Here is a 21,057-nt window from a genome sequence, read left to right on the forward strand (position 1 = left end):
ACCTTGAGTTAAACCTCGACCTCTTTACGGCTCACTTAAACAATTGCAAGCAAAATTAGGTTCACCATAGAAGTGGAATGTGAAGGTCAACTGTCATTCTTGGACTCCCTTGTGCCACGCGAAGGGTCAAACCTGTTATTTGAGGTGTTTAGGAAGCTAACTGACACGGGGCGCTACCTCAACTACACATTGGTGCACCCTGCTTCGCAGAAGAGGTCTGTTGTCTGCTCTCTCCTTCGTTGGGTGAAAAATGTGTGCACAACAGCAGAAGACCACATGGCAGACAATTCACTTGTGTGGTGGGAATTGATGGCTTGGGGATACCCTGAGTACTTCATTGACTCAGTAGGGTGCCAGCTGGCTCACGCAGTACCCACCCACCCTGGACCCCCCCAAAAAACGGGCTTCAATACCGTACATCCGTGGCATAAGCGAGACCCTTGCTCATGTGGAAGAGCACGGCAGGAAGAACAAATCCTGACAGGCTTGCCAACTGTCACGAATTTCAGCGCTTCAGGAATGGACAGAGACGCAATGCAAATATGTTAAATATTTTTCCCAAGACACAATGTAACCCAAAACAAATGACCAGCAAAGTAAGTGTGCACAAAATATACCCTGTACACAAAAGAGATTAACAAAACTAGGTATATACATAATCAAAACAAATGAGAAATTAGCTGTATAATGTTTATAGTCTGACTGGCCAAGTGACAGTCCCCAAGAATTGAATGTTCTGACTGTCAGAGTAGCAGTGAACGTCGGCAAGGTGTGGTGCAAGATGTCAGCCTGCGTAGTTGCAACATGACGTAGACATAGACCTTCGTTGTGAGTGACGAGGTTGTCGCCCCCTTACGAGACTTGCATTGCACAGGACGCAGTCTGGACTAGTCAGGCATTGTGTGGCCGACGTGGTCAGGTGATTGTGGCACTGGACAAGGCCGGTTATGGCAGTGTGGCGTTGGGTTGGGGTTGCAGAGCATAGTCATGGCGATGTAGTCAGGTCTTGGAAGCTGTTGTTGGCCAACTCTTGGATGTCCTCTCGTCTGTCCGTGGTCCCAAGCTACTACTTCCCATCTCCAAACACAGCTAGAGATGCAACTGCCTTGCTTCTCATCCATGTCAGCAATGCGCGCTCCTTGGTTTTCCTCCCCTTTTCCTTCAATTTTTCTCTGACACTTCACATGCTTCCTCACCTCATGTATCCATTCTCCATTTCACTGACCAATGTCGTCTGCTCCACATTATCGCACATGCTCTGCCGGTGACTCGTGACAGTGTGAAAACGGAAAGCATGGCAGCAAACGTATCCACTTGTCAGTCAGCACTGTGTTTGTCTTTTGTTTTATCTCATCTGTTGGTACTGTTCCTTGCCAAGGTGGCCAAGGTATGTATTCAACATATGAAAAGAGTGCAGTGCAAACCGGAAAAGAGATGGTACCCTAGCTTGAATGGAAGCATACTTCGTTGACTTCAGTTGCACAAATGGCCAGGAGTGTACACCTTGAGACACTAGTTTATGGCATTGTAGGTCTTGAAGGCCATGGAATTGGCTAACATGGCTAACACTTTTCTGCATGCTTGACTTGATGATTATCGTAAACCACAAGTGTTCTCAGCATTATGTTCAAATGCCTTATGCCATTTTAATGTGATGTTTAACATGCCTCCCTTCTCTGCTACTAGTGCACTTTTTATTTCGTTGCTTATATGTACCTTTTATTTACTTATTAGTTATGTGTAATATCTGCAGTGTCATTGTCTTACAGCGACACTGTTACGAGGTGTTTCACAATGGTTACAGTCTATATTCTTTTTTTAATTATGTGCAATATATGCAGTGCCATTGAGGCATCCAACATCTTAAGCGATGCTGTTAAGAAAAGTTACAATGTGGATGCAGCCACATTAAATGTAAATGCAACGCTGGTTCGGAGCCTTGAACTTGTTTTGAGACATAATTATCAACAATTATAAAATAAAAGTTGCCTGCATATACCTTGTTTGAATACATAGCTTATTTTCACGGTTTCTGAATAAGTAATTCATAATTTTTGTTTCTTGCATTTTATTATACTGGCTTTGTGTTAAAAGTCGGCAAGGACCTTGTACGGCTGCTGCCATAAAAGCAGATGCCAAGCTCTGCTAGCCTGCATGCAGGCTATCACTAATACAACCAGCCTTGACCATGCTCGAGCGCAGCAGCACTTGCTGTGTGCAAGCAAGGCTGTGAGCCAGCAATCAGATCCCTTATTCCTCTGAAGGGTGTGAGAAATCTCTTATAACAGTGTTGTCAGATTGGCACAGTAAAACTTCATTTGGGCCTAGTTGGTACATAATTCTGAACTTAACGTTACAGCGCAGACACCTAAGACGAACCACAAAAAGCGCCAGTGTGTGTCGTGTCTTTTTGTGGTTCGTCTTAGGTGTTTGCGCTGTAATGTTAAGTTCAGATTGGCACACTTCTCTAAAAGATTTTTTTTTTTTTACTTTTTATCCTTCCCAAGATGTTACGGAATGAAGCTTCCAAAAGTTGTCATCTCAACTAGGCCACATGTTCTTTTATGATGCGGTCTTCAGCACTGCCTGTTTTTTGCCTTTAATCGTCAGAAGTGAGCCCATGGTGGTTCTAAGGCTCTGTAAGCCTTCTTGCACCAGCAGCATTGTCCAGGGGGAATATCAGTAAGGAAGTTTGGATGATGGCCATCAGAAGCCCACTTGTCATTATTCTGCCACTTTTGTTGCTTTTCTTGAGACTGCTTTTTCTTTCAATGTTATTGTGTTAAGAAATTTAAGCATGACGTATGTTTGGAGCTAAGGGCATGATCCACCGGCTTCAAAGTTCCTAGAGTCAGTCTGCGCAAGGAATTGTGAGGCGGTGCTGCTATTAAAAGCATGCACTTTCACCCGCTCTTAAAATCGGGGTACAATACAATGAACATTTTACCATCCCTTACGACTCTCTCTTAGCCACTATGTTTGCCTTTCGGTAATATGGGGGAAAAAAGCAAAGCTGAACTCTGCTTTATTTAGTCCACTCTGCCAGCTTGTCACAGTAAAAATGGCTCTGTTAGTGCCTACCAGAACTTTCATTTTCCTAATCATTTAATTTTGAAGTGCAATAAGTGTTTTGGCGTCTTCTCAACTTTTTGCTGCTTTAACTCTTGCACATGTCAATATTAATGAGAAATGATGTCCTCTTTACCTTTTGTAGTACCACAGTCTAGATTTGTCAGAGAATGCACTGTTATAGCTACGTTATTTCTACAATAACTGTATTGCACCTTGTTCAGGCACTTGTGGCTGATTTCCATGTATTTTTTATGTACTTCATAAGGTCTGTGCTTAAACCTGCAGCTGGATGAGTTGCTTTCTATTCTTACTGTTTGGTTTGTGCAGATAACACATGGGCAAGAAAGAATCAAAAACCAGTTAAGAGATTGTGCTTGCGTCGTCCATTTCTTCCTTGCCTCTGCTTATGCAATAAATTTATTTTCTACAAAGCACTACTTTGCTTACTTTTGTTTGCATCTTCTAGCTTGCAAACCAATATATTGTGTATTTCTCAGTGTGGAAACTCAATATTGAAAATTCTTAAATTGGCATACTAGCCGAGTCATGTGAACAGATACTCCCATATGTTCCTGTAAAACCTCCATGATCATTGTAAAGAAATACTATGGTACTTTGAAAAGCCTCCCTCGAATGTAAAAAAGTATTCCCATAGCTTCCTGCAAAAGCTCCGTGATGGATGTAAACACATGCTCCCATAATTCCCTGCATAAGCTCCTTGATGGAGGTAAACATATACTCCCATAGTTCCCTGCAAAAGCTCCGCGATGGAGGTAAACACGTGCTCCCATAGTTCCCTGCGAAAGCTCTTTGATGGAGGTAAACATATACTCCCATAGTTCCCTACAAAAGCTCCGCGATGGAGGTAAACATATACTCCCATAGTTGCCCGCAGAAGCTCCGCGATGGAAGTAAACATATACTCCCATAAGTACCTCCACAACCTCCGCGATGGAGGTAAACATATACTCCCATAGTTGCCCGCAGAAGCTCCGCGATGGAAGTAAACATATACTCCCATAAGTACCTCCACAACCTCCGCGATGGAGGTAAACATATACTCCCATAGTTGCCCGCAGAAGCTCCGCGATGGAAGTAAACATATACTCCCATAAGTACCTCCACAACCTCCGCGATGGAGGTAAACATACACTCCCATAAGTACCTCCACAACCTCCGTTCAGCAGCGGAGTAAATCTTTTACTCCGCCTACCCGGAGTATATTTACCTCCCATCAGGGAATGCGCTAGAGGACAAGCCATTTACTCCCATCTCGGATCATTTTTGCTAACAGTGTAAGATCAACATAAGACCGCGCGGTCGTGGTATAACTCGTATCCCTGCAATACTTTGTTGGAGTATCGGAGGCAAGTCGCCAGATAGCCTTTCTTTCTTTCTTTCTTTCTTTCTTTCGTAAGGTGTGTACGTGAAGGAATGCAGAGTAACGTTTTCTCCTTTTTGACATCTCCGCATAACAAACCGGACGTCACAGATATGTGGACAAGTAAATAGGTGAATAAATCAACTGGGTGTGCCGACAATGACATGAAATTTTAACCTTAAATGCATGGAAGCTCGTGCGAGTTAAAAAAAATTAATTAAATTGTGAAGTTTTACGAGCCAAAACCAGGATCTGATTATGAAGCACGCCGTATGGTGGGGGACTCTGGAAAGTTGGACCGCCTGGGCTTCTTTGAAGTGCACCTAATTCTAAGTACACGAGTGTTTTTCGCACTTCGCTCCCAATCGAAATGCGGCCGCCGTGGACGCGATTGATCGAGCTTGTAAGACATGAAGAAATAAGTGTCCAGCGCCGAAGGACGGGGACGGACGAAAAAAAAAAAAAACAGACAAGGCGAGCGCTGACACTTCAAACTGAAATTTATTATGAAACATCGAAAAGAAGGACAACCACCGCTAGTTTAGCGCACGCGTGCGTGCATTCGCGCCGACGCTTGAAATTCATTGTGCTACAGGTGTGGTACCAGATTTTTGCCGCAGGTTATATGAATTCGCTATCTAGTAGACCCAGCGATGGTTGACTGACTCACGTGCTGCCAGTTTTTTTTTTTTTTTTTGATAAGGTTTCGATAATATCCCACGTTAACTCGTTATCCTGCCTGAAAAACAACCGAAGCGTCCGAAAAAGAAAAAAACGGTTCATACCCGCATTCACAACAATATAGTGTAAAGCGAGAATTCGCGGTACCTTTCAGCGAGCTATGACGCTCTCTGAGCCTAATGTTTAAACACCGGCCCGTTTGTTCAATCGAACATCTTTCACAGACGAAAAGCATATTGTTCCAGCGCCCCCCCCCCCCCCTTCCGTTCTGTTTACGCGGAAAGAACTGCGTCCCTTGTTTTGTTGGTCATGGAGTGCGTCTTGGACGTTTCTCATTCCACAGGCGTTTCGTAAATCTGGACAAGATGCACTCATCCTATTGGGTATTGCATTTTTTCACCCCTTCAGTATGCACAGCAGAGGAGGAAAGAATCTGCGTTTCTTCAGGTGCGTTCAGAGGCGCTATCAGAGAAATCCAGGATTCTCGCACTGAAACGAGAAATATAGAAAGACCGAATGCCAGGATAAAGGGCATGGAAGGAGCGGATCAGAGAATGACCTCGAAAACTTCAAAGCTCCTGCGATCCTCTTTTGCCATGGGGAAAAATAAAAATAACGCCCCAATCTTTGAGAAATCCGTGGAAAGCGAGAGAAAAATGCGAATAAGCTGAAGGTGTACATTGCTTGCTGAGCCCATCGAAAATTATTTAGACTTGGGCCGCCACCGTGCAGCAGAACAAACGTAAACGCAGAACGTGGGTATATATATATATCCTGAGCTATATATATATACCCACGTTCTGCGTTTACGTTTGCTCTGCTGCGCGTAGACGCCAAGATCGTAAATGTGAAGTGCAATGAAACGAATGTGAAAGTGAGAATGCTTACACAGAGGATTTCAAAGTTGAGGGAAACGTTTGATCCCTGCAGCGATGGTCGTTCTTTGGCGTATTTATGTCGGATTTTTGCCCACGGGCGTGAGTATGTATGCGGACTTCATAAGTTTGCGGTTTACATCTGTATGACTTTTTTTTTCTGATGCCGTAAATGAAGTGTATTTGTTTAGTCTCTCTCTCTTTCTCTCTCTCCCTCTCTCTCTCTCTCTAAGCTGGCTTTTGAGCTTTTCTGGTTTACTGCATGCCGGATCCTAGACGAACAGAAAGAAACTTGAAGATCCTCCGGTGAAGGCAGGTTGCGTAGCCATCTTAGTGCTACCTAAAATCGAAATGATAAACACTATGATAAACTAATTAAAAACCGAAAACTAAAGAGAACAATAAGAAATGTGCTCCCATAGGATAAATCTCGGCATAAGGTCGCCTCATTAACAGCCACTGATGTATTAACGCGTGGTTAGGTTTTACAGCGTAAGCTGTTACGGGCTCATTCCAATAGCCGTTTCGGCTTGCGATGCTTTTTTTTTTTCAAGTTTATTTGCACCTATACATGTACAGATGACAGGAGTATACAGACAAAAAGCCAAATTAATTCGGCTTCACGGGGTCTGTACCCCCTACAGAAGTGCCACTGTGCACAATAAAGAGAACACAAACATGCAATAATGGATAAACGAGAAAAAAAAAGTGAACATTAGTGAACATTGTATAAGAGAAATGCATACGAAATGCTGTCCGCCACCACCCCCGGCGTCCGTCGCAGCTATCGCCTATCGCGCGACAAGTCGCGCGATGTCACAGGCGCGCCGCGTAGCGCCGATACGGGCCCACTTTCCATATTGCGGTTGCATATTGTGGTGCGTACAAAGCCATGCTCCTCCAAGTGACTCGCCTTTGAATATTTCGTGCATTCACACGCTTAACTTTCACATCGGTACGATGAATACTTCAGAAAGGGAGGAAAACGCCGCGTCTGTATGGTGCGTCAAGGCCAACGAAGTGGCGCCGGCCAAGTGTTGGCGGTACCGAATGCGACATTTCAAATGTATTTTGGTCCACGTATACCAACGCTTTAATGTGATGCTTTTACAACGGCAGCCGTTCTGTGGGAATCCGTGGCACGCATATTTTTTTCTAGGCCGGAGTATCGACCTTTTGCACCGCACATGCGTAGGAGCGCCGTCGCAACATTGCGTATACGAAATAAAGCAGCGCCGCTATACGTATACTCCCGGGAGCGAAAATTGCGTAATCTGACACCCACAAGCTTAAGCAGCGCGCTTACGAGCCATCTTGCGAAACGTTCGATGAAATGCCGTAAACGTAAGGTTCTGCCAATTTCTTTGGTACGCTCGACAGGGCGACTTGCGTGAAAAAAAAAAAAAAAAGCAAGATGTGCCACTGAAGAAGTCGCTGTCTCACGCGCTTTGGCTGAGATCTGGTCATTGAGGAATCTCGAATACATGTTTTTTTTTTTTTTTTTTTGGGAGGGGGATTCTAGCCGAGAAAAAAAAAGAAAGACAAGAAGAAAAAAAAGGGACAAATGATGCGTGCGTGCGCGCGCGCGCGCGCGCGTTTGGTGTGCGTAAAATCTTAATCGCGCCTCTAACATAAAGTGACGCCACCTCTTGAAACGGAACGACTGAGGACAGCCGTGCCGGTTGCTTCACTCGGCGTGAAGGCTGCTTCGAGCCATTTTGAAATGAAAACAAGGAGTGTTCGCGCACAGAAAAATGTAAACGTCGCGTATCATGCGCAGAAAAAGACAAAACTTTAAGAACCGCGACACTGAAAGAGGCACAAAAAAAGTAAAAGAAAATTTAATTTTCTCCTCTTGAATTCAAACGCAAACGGGCTTTTATGCTTGAGAAGACCGCAAAACGCCCACGCTTCTTGGTATGTGCGCCTAGGAACAGAAAAGTTGCTGGAGTAAATTACGTTGTTTCCAAACTTGTTATGTCTAATTCAAGCTCGCGCGATACAAAAAAAAAAGTTAGGGCAGAAAGAAAAAGAAACTTCTATGCAGGTTTTTTCAGTCAACTACGTTCCTTTCTCTAGCCATGATACGTTGCCAAATGCGCCGTAATGGCGGATGCTGCAAGTCAGCCATGAAGTGCGATGCGATGAAACGTACACGCGCTGCAAGGGCTCGGCATTGCATAGTCGACAGGTCTGTGGCACTCGCGTCGCGCCTAACCACGTCAGACTCGTTGACGAACAGCTCAATATGCGTATTTCAAACTGTGGCCTCTATAGCAATGACACACAAATACTGGTCTTCTCCCAACCTCCCCAAGTGTCATCGTCATAGGCTTGATTCATCCTTAAAGCTACAAAGGCCCTCAAAAGTTTCCCGCTCTGAGGCGACAGTATTGTGCCACCTCTGGCTCGGGGCGGCATGTACTAAGGCCTACTTGTTCCGAATTGGAATAGGGGATGCGCCCACGTGCGACTCTTGTGGAACCACAGAAACGATGGAACACATCCTTTGTATCTGTCCCCAGTACGACCTCGAGCGTGAAGCTCTCCGGACAGCATTGAACCAGCTGGACTCCAGACCATTTTCGGAAATGAAGATCCTTGGACCCTGGCCGTACGTGTCGATGGCACAGAAAGCCACGAAAGCGTTGCTGAAATACCTCAAGTCGATAGCTCTTGGCAACCGTGTGTAGACTTGGTGCGAACCTTCAAATGTGCGCGAGACTGTGCTCTCTCTCTCTTTTTCTCTTCGTTCTCATACCCCCTCCCCCAGTGCCCTCTCTCTCGCGGCGTCTCAAATGGTTTTCTCTCAGCACATTTCCATCGCGGCTGATATTTTTGTCTCATGGCTGAACAGTTTACCTGCTAGAGCCCGATTTAATATTCACGCGCACGCGGTATCCATGGCACTTCGCGACGCACCAATGCTGTGACTTTTTTCCCATGGAAGGCAAGTTGTGCAGCATACTTTCAAAACAACGTTCTTAGAGGAACAGCTACGGAATTCAATCGCACACGCAGATGAGATATGCGCACCGTTTTTAATCCGGCGCCCATCGCCGTGATGCAGACTTTATTCAGCAAGCGACACGAGATCTCCCACAGACGTCGTCAGACGCGAGCCGTACGTGGTCATGAGACGAAGAGGCTTTGCTTCTTGTTTAACCCACCGCCGTGACTCTGTGGATGTACAGCGTTGTGCTGTTGAGCGCGAGGTCGCGGGTTCGCTTTCCAGCCGCGTCGGCCGCGTTGCGAAGGGGGCAGAATGTGAAAGCGCCTGTGCATTTGGAGCTTTAGAATGCAGCTTAGATAAACTTAGCTGGTCAAAAATTATTCCGGAGCCCTCCACTACAGCGTCTGTCATAGCCCGCTTGGTCACGTGGTCCATATGGACAATAGCGCCAGCCGTGCGTTCCGTGCTACAGAGGTGCTTTCAACCTCTCGGGGAGGCACAGGCCTTGACGAGATACTTTAAAACGATTAGACGGCAGACTATTTTCAGAGACTAAGATTCTCGGACCAAAGCGACGCGGGCACTGCTACATTTCATTAAATCGACTGGCTTCAGTGACCGATTAAATGCGTGAAGTGATGGACAACCGCAGGTATTCACATTGATAGTACCTTCTTCCCTCCCTCTCCTTTCTTTCCTTTCTTCCCTTAAACCCCTTCGCCCGCGTAGGGTAGCACACTGCGGACGAGAGTCTGTTTGACCTCCTTCCCTTTCCTACCTTCCTTTCCTCCTCTTGCTCCTTAAATATTTTGTATGCTGTGTGTTGTGGTTATTTATGCACACTGTGTGCGTGCGACGTGTATATAGTGCGCGCTTAAGTTCATTTGTCATCATTCCGTATCTGTATAATAGCTCTACCAGCAAGCCGCTTCAGGAATTATTAAAGAGTATTTCTCTATTCCTCTCTCTCTGTGAACCAGTTCAAGTTCAGATTTATTGCTTCATTCATTAGTGGTACATATATGCAGTAGAAGTTACACAGAAAGAGGTCCCACAGTTAGAAACTGCAGCGGTACCTGTTGTTCTTAGTTACATAATTATATATAAATAATAAGGTGTCAATTGCGGCTATGAACAAAGAACGGATTACACAAGTTCTACAGTGGTAAAGCAATAAAACCTATGACAACACATCACAACATAAGAAATGTACATAATAAGCAACATAAGAATACTTCAAGGAAGAGATGCAGTTTACAAGGTATTAATGTAAGCTCTCAGTGAACATTGTTATGACGACAATGTAGGTGAGGATTTCACGTGAGCAGGTAAATTATTCTACATTTTCACACTAGCAAAACCAACAGTTAGTTTGCCATAGTTACTGCGTGATTTTGGATGTAAAAGGTTATTTTGTAAAGAGAACCTGGTAGTGTTAGGATTAGCAAGACTATTCCTGTCAATGATATAATGTAATTGTGGGTTTTTAAGCAGGCGGTAAATAACGATGCTGTAGTTGTACCAGATAATTTTATTTATTGTGAGGATATTTAACTCAGTGAATATGGGAGTAACATGAGTGTTATAAGGAGCCGAAGCGATTATATGGACAGCGTTATTTTGGATTTGCTGCAAGGGAGCTAAGAGACAGCGATATGTAAGACCCCAAGAACTGATACAGTAATTTAAATGGCTATAAATAAAGGCATAATACAATGTCAGGAGAGTGTGCTTTTGAAAGTAGTGCCTGGCCTTTAAAAGCACCCTGATACCATAAGCGGCTTTATTCTTTATGAAGCTGACATGCAAATTAAACTTTAGAAAGGAGTCCTCGCAGTCTTCGCCTTCTCCGCCCACTGGCTCTGGCCCCTTATTAAGACTGATATGTGTCACAAATTTACCAAGTCGAAAGTCACGTGACAGTCCTTTTTTGGCACGAAGGGCAACACGGCATGTCGCAATATACCCGAGACCGTAGCGACGAGACTGAGTCACCGATATTGGATGTATAACGGGCGCGCTCATACATCTTGAAACCCGCAATGTCGCGAGTACTTGTGCAGCCTCAAGCCTGGCACCTGCGAGAGTTTTGTGTTGGAACTATCCGCCCACTTCATTCCTGGGTGCTGTGCCAGCACGAAACTAAAGAAAAAAAATGAGAGAGAAAGAGAGAGAGAGAGAGATAGAGAGAGAGAGAGACTGACTTTCAAATGCCCGCGTCAAAAACAGACCTCGCCTGGAAAGCGGCAGGTTGCACCGCACTCGAAGCGAATGGAGCAGCTCCGCGATCGACGTCTCGAAACGAGGCACGTCGGCCGCGGCTTTGACTGCCTCGCAGGCTTCGGCGACGCTTTCGTAACCGATTGCAAGCGCAGAGGACAGGCGAGCGTCGAAGGCGCGTATAGAGAGAGCAGTGCGTCCACGCGGATGGCGATGTCGGTAACCGACTCGTACGCAGTGAACGCCGACTCGCTCACGGCGGGGCGTGGAAGTGAGAACGGGGTGCATGCGTGTACGCACGGTTGCGGCAATGCCGAGACAAGCACACGGATACTGCGCACCACAGGCACACGCGCGCAAACGTTCTATGAAAGGAAACCAGAAAGTGACAAAACTTTTAGGCGTGCGGGGCGGCCACGATTCCGTTGTGACGACACCGAGAAGCGAACTGTCAGCGGCTGGATTGCTCTCGACAAACGGACGCTATATCCAGCTCGCACGGAAACGGGCAGTGTGCCGACGGGCAATCATTTTCTGTTTTACTTTTCTGCGTATCGATGATGTTTTTCGTGCCAATACGGCACAGGCGCCTCCCTATGCCTTCCTCGGAATCTCGCCATTCAACTTGCATTCGCTACGCTTGAAAAAAAGAAGAAAAAAATTTTCCGCATGGCCGGTAGCTTGATATAAAGTGGATGTGCATATTGTAGGATCGTATCCGAACTCCTGGGTATTCTGCGAACGTTTCCAAATTCATATGAGTGGCTGTCGCGAGGTACATACATTTTTCAACACAAATTTCTGAAGGATATCCGCCTTTGATTGACAGTCGGTTATTCAGTTCTTAGAGCGGTTGATCTGTAGCACTCTGGTTAACCTCCGTTTCCTCTCCTCTTTCTCTCTCTCTATCTCTCTCTCGCTCTCCATATTTGCACAATCGTACATGCTGACAAGACGTGACCAACGTTCAGAAATTTTACCCTTATCGCTCACGGTACCATGAATAACTGATAAGGTGTTTTGCAACAAACCATTATTTATCCATTTATTTTTTTGGTTTTCGCCTCTTATTATTCCTCGTGTGAAAAGGCCAATCTGAAGAATAACGGCAACGCGCTGACGTCTGAACCGACGACGAAGGCTGGAAAGAAGTGATAGTGGTACTGATCGTTATTCCAAATATCGCCCATCTGCACTGCTGTGACTGCGAAATGGCAGATGTGAAAAGGTTACGCGTAAGCATTAGTAGTCACTATGGCATAGAGCTGCGATCTCCTGCTCTGAAACGCCTGGAGAAGACTTACAAGTTACTACAAATGATTGTAGACCTCAACCGGCGAAGTTCAAACCTAAATTTAGAGGCTAATATGAAAAAGAAGAAAAAAAGAAAACCGCAGGTAATATTCAATAGACAGGCTTGAGAGCGTTTCATAAGGAGGAACAGGATTAAATGGCGCCCAACTGGAAAAGTTAAAAGCTGTACGCATTCTGCTGCGCATTTCTTTAGTTTGTGCGCGTGTTTGGCGAGTGCTGCCGGAACCACAAAATGATTTGCTATGAATATTCATTAACGTATACGGTAATCGTGCCTTTTATATCTTCTCTCTAATGTACAATTTGTTCCTTCTTTTGTTTTTTTCAACCACCTCATTCATGACCTATTCAGTGCAGTAAGTAGAGTCATTCGGCTTGGGACCAACCAGCCAGCCCACCAATCAGCGATGCATCCCTTTTTTTTTTTTGATATAAACTGTACATAGCCTCTAGCTCTTGTTTCCGTCTAAGTAACATCTCTGGTGGAGGTGTGCGTGTCCGGTCCCCACGGCTGCGCTTCGCAGCGGAAGCTCTGCAGCAAGCCTTCCACCACTGTCGAGGAGACTTCGTCAGCACCAGACCCCCGCTCCAATACTGAGGCTACTACACGCGTCACTGTATCTCATTTCCATGATCCCAGTGTAGACAGCGCTGACGTCTACGACTGGCTATGCATGTGCGAACGTGTGAGGGCCAACAACCGCTGAGACCAGACTCTGTGTGATTCGTCAGCGTCATCTTTTATCTCGGTGCAACACAACGGTTGTGGTTCCTTTGAGCGCCATCTCGCCGCTGAAATAACAAACACACACACACACACACACACACACACACACACACACACACACACACACACACACACACACACACACACACACACACACACACACACACACACACACACACACACACGCGCGCGCGCGCGCGCACACGCACGCACACGCACACGCACGCGCACGCACACGCACACGCACGCACACGCACACGCACACGCACACACGCACACACACACACCGGCCACTCCTACTGTATACTTGGCATGCACGTGTGCGGTTTAAAATCGCGGCAGCTCACTCTCGATCGACCGACCAGTTAGTTAGCTTTCCAGCTCTTTGCGGATCTTCCTTCACTATATATGTTCTTTTAAACAAAACATTTTGTTAGTCTGCGCCCGTGTGACTGTCTTTCTTGTCTCGACGCTGATCGCCGTCCCAAAGTTGCCGACAGTGTCCCAACAAGCTCGATTTTCAACCCTTCTGCGACCAATTTTTAAGTTGAAGGCGAGGTTTATCTGTGTCGCGTCAAAGCGAACAAACAAACAAACAAACAAACAAACAAACAAACAAACAAACAACAATGAAGGAAACTGAAATAAAGATGTTGCTTCAGACGATCGAAGAGGGCGAAAATTGATGGACGGAGCGAGAAAGAGGAAATACCAAAATCTGAAGCTTATAACTTGTCGTTCGAAACGCGGAGAAACTGATTTGTTCTTTCTCCGTGACCCGCAACAAATTCGATAGCAGCGGTAGGAAAACTGAACGTGATATTTCCCTTTATTTCAATGTGCGAGCAAATGTACCCGTGGTGCAGGAACAGGGTAGTAAAAAAGTAAATGGAAATACAGGGAGTTTAGACGGTGTAAAATCGTGCTGGTTACCCCATACTGGAGTAAGGAGTATATAGGGAACTTAATGTGATAGAATGAGAGACTCGCAAATAACATATATATATACTCGGCTTGTTCGTGGTCCTCCGGGACGATCTTGCTCTTCTAGCTCCACTAAAAGGAGCAGGTTCTGCGTAAGAGAGAGAGAGAGAGAGAAAACGAAAGGACTGACATTTACACCCGGGGCGCAAGCAAGACAAGAATGGTACTGCGGGCTGTGACTGCCGTGGCTGCAGAGTGGTTGACGGCTGGGTATCTGCGAGTTAGGTAGCATAAGGAATAAGAAATCAACGATCTACGAGGCTTATCTCAGAAATTCTAAACGAATGTGCGTAATGTGAAGGCGCAGTCGACATTGGAGTTTCTCTGTTTTGTCTGCATTGATGATCCTTACAGTGCACTCTTGACGATGGCAGTAAGGAAAACTGGTTATACGTTTCAATTTATAAATGCGAGCTTGACAGAAACAGATGAGCCGGTATGACAGCTGTGAGCACGCTTCTCTGCTTTACATTACTGTGCATATATACGAGACATTTATCAATGGTTGCGATAAAGGATAAAGAAAAACTCTGCAATGAAAATGCGATGGCGCTTCGTGTGCAGTGGTCACGTGGTGCAAGTACATTCACTGAAGTAAGCGCAATGAAAGCCAGAGGCTGCGGGAAAGTATATATGCGAAAACATATCTTCATAGCAAGACGAGTTAAGAAAGCTACGATATGCATTCCCACGTTCCTGCGAAAGGTCATTACATATATAAGAAGACCTGTTTAAATGACCCGTGAATCGTTACAACCGGGTGTTCAGCGAAGCGTCTCTTGAAAAGCCCAAATGCGATAGTAATAAGCGCGAATGTTGAAGCGAGATAAGGATGATTGTCCGAGTAATTTACTGTACCCTTCTAAGTTGAAGTTCTTTAGCTTCCCGTTTTTTGTTTTTGTCTATTGCTCCAGCTTGGAAAGCTGGATGCTGTTATTTCATTCATTCATTCATTCATTCATTCATTCATTCATTCATTCATTCATTCATTCATTCATTCATTCATTCATTCAGTCAGTCAGTCAGTCAGTCAGTCAGTCAGTCAGTCAGTCAGTCAGTCAGTCAGTCAGTCAGTCAGTCAGTCAGTCAGTCAGTCAGTCAGTGTATGCTTACATCTGCGAGCAATTTAGAGAACGCCAGCTGGTCAAGATTATTATGGAGTCCTGCGCTTAAAGGCGTTCTCCGCGGTAGCTCACTCTGTAGCTTTCGTATCTACAAGACCCCCATCAATTATAAGAGCAAACTTTTCTTCAAGCGCGACCGATTTAGTCCAGCCCTGAGCGCGTGTACTGGTCCGAAACTTTCACGGACTGCCCTAGGCGGGAGACGGCCCGAACCAATTTGGAGGGTCATTTATTTCCGCGCTAACGCCCGAACGCTCGCACTGTCCCCAGAGATATCGACAACTTAGCTGACGCTACAGCTTGTGAACCTTAGATAGAGGTTCTTTAATGGAAGCGAAGCGAGGGTACGGTGGGATGGTTATGTATTTGACTAGCATTCCGCTAAGAGGGAAAACATACTGGGAAAGGGGGGAGGGGGAGGATTATTCTGTAAGTGTCCACTTAGTGAACATGTCCATTTTGTCTGCTGCTGAACTTCTGATTGACTGGGCTGGGGTACGCGTCAGAAGGAGACACTCAATCAGCACTGCAGTAGCAGACAAAATGGATATGTCCATGTACAGAATAGTAAATGTAAATCTACAGAATAGTAAAACTTACAGAATAGCCCTCCAGGGCCGGTATAATGTAACCTGCTTCAGCCCTATCTATCTATCTATCTATCTATCTATCTATCTATCTATCTATCTATCTATCTATCTATCTATCTATCTATCTATCTATCTATCTATCTATCTATCTATCTATCTATCTATCTATCTATCTATCTATCTATCTATCTATCTATCTATCTATCTATCTATCTATCCGCTACATTCTCTAGAATAAACGAAATCATTGAGATTTCACCAGTGCTGAGTGAACTGGAATCCTTGTCGCACACGCTCATCAAGCACAGTCGTGCGACCATGGTGCGACACTTTAGCGCTGCGCCACGAACTGCAGTGCCGCGGTTAGCACGCACTGGCAAGCCACCGTTAACTGTAATCTCGGAGGCCACGCAAACGGAAGGGGACTTCGTGCGCCCGCCGCTAGATGGTGCAGCGTGTCCAGAGGGAAGCGTGAGAGAGGAGCCCGGCTGCAGCTTAGGGCTTATAGATGACATGTTCGGGCGATGACGTCATGAGAAGCCAACAAACAAAGAAGCCAAGGACAACATAGGGGAAATTACTTGTGCTTACTAATTGAATTAAAGAAGTGATAAATTAATGGAACTGAAAGTGGATGAAAAAACAACTACTTGCCACAAATGGGGAACGACCCCATGTTCGCATGCGTAATGCGTGCGATTGGCATTACGTGTGCGAATCGTACGCGCAATGCAAGGACGTGGGATCGTTCCCCACCTGCGGCAAGGTGTTTTTTTCATCCACTTTCAGTTCCATTAATTTATCACTTCTTTAATTCAATTAGTAAGTACAAGTAATTTCCCCTATGTTGTCTTGGCTTGTTTATTGGCTGCTCATGGTGTGATTAATAAAAATCGGGCGCCTCGTTCAACCCCCTTTCTTCTCGTTCATTACATAACGAGGGTCCCGAATCCGGCCACACTGATGCCTCAGGTAGCATGTACGGGTTTATTGACCAGTTGCCTTCACCCAAAAAGATCACGTACTCGTAACGCCCGCGGCAGAAAGCATGCTCCACATCCGCCGCCAAGGTTTGTGAGTGGTGGGGCTGGCTAACACTCCAAAGGTTAGTAGTAGTAGTAAAACATAAATACCCAAGAAAGTGGATGGGGAAACGGCGCCGCGGTAGCTCAATTGGTTAGAGCATCGCACGTCTAATGCGAAGACGTGGGATCGTTCCCCACCTGCGGCAAGTTGTTTTTTTCATCCACTTTCAGTTCCATTAACTTATCTCTTCTTTAATTCAATTAGTAAGTACAAGTAATTTCCCCTATGTTCTCCCTGGCGTCTTTGTTTGTTGGCTTCTCATGATGTGATTTATAGAAATCGGGCCCCTCGGTTAACCCCCTTTCTCTATAGTTCATGTTCGGGCGATGGCAACACGGTGCGTCGCTGCATTGCTTGAATGCTAATCCCATTAACGCCGGCAGTCATCGTGAGATGGTTTCGGCCGGAATTTCTTCTGCCTTTCGTGAGTGATTCAAGCGGTGCTACGCCCAGATATTACCGTTATCAGCTGGTCGGGAGTGGTGGATGATAGGGAAGGAATAGAGTCGAGCAAAAATAGTCCAGCATCATACTGGCTCAAAAGGGGTTTCTGAAGAGTAAAGTGTACTTGCACTCTAGGGAAGAGTTAGTACGCCGCCAACTTATACGACGGTTCTTCGTTCGTAGCCGTCGTCACTAGATCACGATAAGGGCAGCACAAGCCAAGCAAACTCGCGACGCGAAGCAAGCCCTCTTAGACAGCAGCTCGTTCGATGGCTTTGTTCGCGCGTTGTGCAGGTCGTACGTATACAGTTATCGCTGGGTGGTGTAACCACATACATACTTGTCGATATGGGTCTGATATGGGCAAGTCGTGTGCGGTCGCCTGCGCGCGAACCGTCGTTTCAAGTAGTCGGGACTCACCAAAACAGAAGATAAGATAGAAACAATATGTGAACATGAACGAGGTAAATTGCCAAGAATTGTCTAAGGTAATTGGTAACTCAGGTCACTGCGTTTCAGTTATTATTGCATGGAGATGCTGTGACTACTAACACGTTGATTTGGACGTGACAATGCGCAGGAGGATTTATACAGCCCTGTTGCTTTTATCTTCGTATGTATCGTTTGATAGCGCTGTTATCTTTATTTAATATTATTCCTGCAATAATCATTCTTCGATTCAGGAGACTGCAGCGCTCACCTGTTACCAAGGGAAGTCGATGACGTGTTAAATTCCAAGTTCCTTTAACTTGAAATTTTACTTCCGTCGAGTCGAAATTGTAACCATTTCTCATAAATAAATCTGGAGGATTGCTTTCGTACTCGACATCGTTCCCTGACCCTGCGATGACTCGGTGTAAGTCGCGTGGCACATTCTTTTAAGAATTATTTCTGCGCTATTAAATTGTCTCATTTCTTCGAGGAATGAGAAAGTAAGAAATTTGCGTCTGGTCTTTCACCTCTCTTTATCGTGAAGCCTTTTGGCACGGATGAGATCCTGAACGTCGTGGCCCATTCTCGCAGATCGATCGAAAAGTCACTTCGGAATCCCAAAACCAGAACAGCGCGATGGGAGTTGCGCCTCGCGGAGAGTCAATATTTGAATAAACCTTTGTCTCTTGGAGGCACTCTAAAATACGGGCGTGCATTGTGGCGCTGTGCCGTCTTGTTACACGAACTAACTGCAAAAAGGTAAACATATACATCCATCCAAGAGCGTAGCAGGGAGCATACGAAGAAAAACCGAACGGGTTTCTCGGAAAGAAAGCTGCGAAGCTTTCGAAGAAAAAATTCGTTCTCTCCGGTGCGCCTTCTCGGGGCGATCGTCCTAACCATCTCTGGTAGCCAGGATGTTAGCATACAGCAGTACGAGGCCGAATTAATTGACAGCACGAAGCGCAGGGAAACTGAACATAGCAAATCAGTTCTGCTAAGTTCGCAAGGTACAGAAGAAATTTCAGGAAGTTTCTTGGATGCGTGCCGATATTTACCGGTCCTGAAACTTCTTTCACTACGCTCGCTTCGTCAGAACGTACTTGCTACCAAGAAACGGCAGTGGCTTTTCATGCACTTTGCTGTGAACTGAACTACTTCAGCATGCTTGATAGAGATTACTCATGCTTATAGCAGGCCATGCGCTCACACTTCATTGCGCATGATTTATAGAATGGGTGATCATTTTAGGTTTACGGAATTTTCAGAAAATCGTCTCTGGCAAATGAGAAATTTCTTTGAGCTCGATTATTCGAAGAGGCGTGCGTTACCAGCATGATAAATCGAAACATATATTATTGCGATAGGAATTATTTGCTAATTTTTATCGTCGTCGTCCGGCGCCGCATATATTGAGGCACACGTATACTGTATGTCATGCCATGCTATTCGACATGCTGTATATGCGGACTATATTGCCACACTATTGTATCGCTAAAGTTGCTCAAACCAGGGGCGGCTTGCACAAACATTTAATGAGGAAAATAATAACGAATTTAAGAATGCGTTCCTAAATGTTCCATAGACAACGCCTAGTCCGCACAAGAACGCGTTCTTAAATTCGTTATTATTTTCGTTATTAAATGTTTGGGCTAGCCACCCCAGGTCTTACATCAAGATGACAAAATTATTCGTCAGTATCTCTAGAATGGCAGCCCACAAACAGATGTCATGACACATATAACGCTGACATCGCATGCCTTTTATCTTAAATATTCTCAGGCTATTAAATATCACAAGTGCGAAGTAGCAGCAAGGCCCAGACCTGAAAGTAATGTAATTCTACCGGCGTGGCAGGCTGCGCTATCTTCTGGATCGGCCCCCGAAAGAGTTTGGAAACATACCCAATGCGGGAAAGTTGTAGAAAGGTTGCTAAGAAAGACGCGGTCATTAATTAATAAACACAAATGAAATTGCCCACCGGCGGGACTCAAACAGAGGACCCCTAGTAAAAATATCCATCCTCTGACCATTGGGCCACGGGCGCTTGCTTCAGTAAACGGAATATAACATCCCTAAGTATTTCCCGCGTGCAAGCCAGTGCGATGGGACGCTAGGAGCGTTTTCTTTTTATAAAGCACGAAATGATTTTAACTCCCCTTGTCCGCGACCTTCAAGTGACCTCGAGCCAAAAGCCAGCACCGTTATCCGAGTGTTATCCGTCTGTGACAGGAAACTAATATGGACCAGTGTACGGTATGGTGTGGTGGGGCGTGCCGTTGCGAACATGCGCTTCACCGATTTTAAGATTGTGGCTATTATCATCTCCAACGAGTCTGGTTTGCCGGTAGCTAGTTCATGCTCGCATCTACTCTCGATTACGGGAGAGCCAGCAATTCTTTTTTTATTTATACGGTACTGCGGACCTTGCACAGGTCCAAGCAGGGTGTGTAAAAAAGCCTTTCAATAGACTCAAGAAAAAAAGTAGCGCATGTCAATCAGTAGTAGGTACAATTGCATGGAGATGGTATCGAGTTCCAGTCGTGGATAGTTCCTGGAAAAAATAATTACTTGAACACTTCAGTACGTACAAAATATGGGGTTATATATATATATATATATATATATATATATATATATAAATATATATATATATATATATATATATATTGATGGCTCAATAATTAATTCATTACTATCCCATATTACTGAATGGAACCGCTTTTCCCTGCATTCCTTCGAGCTTTTTAATGTCAACTTCGGTATAGGGATTCCAGACTATACATGCATATTGAAGTGTAGGTCGAATAAATGATCTCTAGCCGAGAAGTTTTGCACTATCCGGGGCGTCTCTTAATTTGTATCGGAGTAGACTGAGTTTACGAAAGGCTTATGCGTATACGTTGTCACTATGGCTGTTCCATGTAGGTTGTTAGTAATGGTGACTCCAAAAGTATTTGTAGTTAGTAACCTCTTGTAATTCTAAGGGACCCAGATTATAAATGTGCATTATAGTGTTTTTTTCTGCGTGCAATTTGTAAAATATAACTTTTTTTTTTCGCATTCAGAAGCACTCCGCACATATTGCACCAATTTCAAATGTTGTTTAAGTTGCCAAGTTCAAGTTGGTCGTTATGGGAAGTTACATCTCTGTGAAAAACATAATCGTCAGCA

At 45.1% G+C, this 21,057-nt stretch overlaps 1 non-coding gene across 1 annotated transcript; it reads left to right on the plus strand.

Annotated features, from left to right (window-relative positions):
* The first annotated feature begins 17,079 nt into the window (after positions 1-17,079).
* On the plus strand, positions 17,080-17,152 carry TRNAR-UCU (transfer RNA arginine (anticodon UCU)). Its single transcript has one exon. It is a non-coding gene; the product is annotated as a tRNA-Arg (tRNA).
* Positions 17,153-21,057: the final 3,905 nt, after the last annotated feature.

This window comes from Dermacentor andersoni, chromosome 6 (genome assembly GCF_023375885.2).
Source record: "Dermacentor andersoni chromosome 6, qqDerAnde1_hic_scaffold, whole genome shotgun sequence".
NCBI lineage: Eukaryota > Metazoa > Arthropoda > Arachnida > Ixodida > Ixodidae > Dermacentor > Dermacentor andersoni.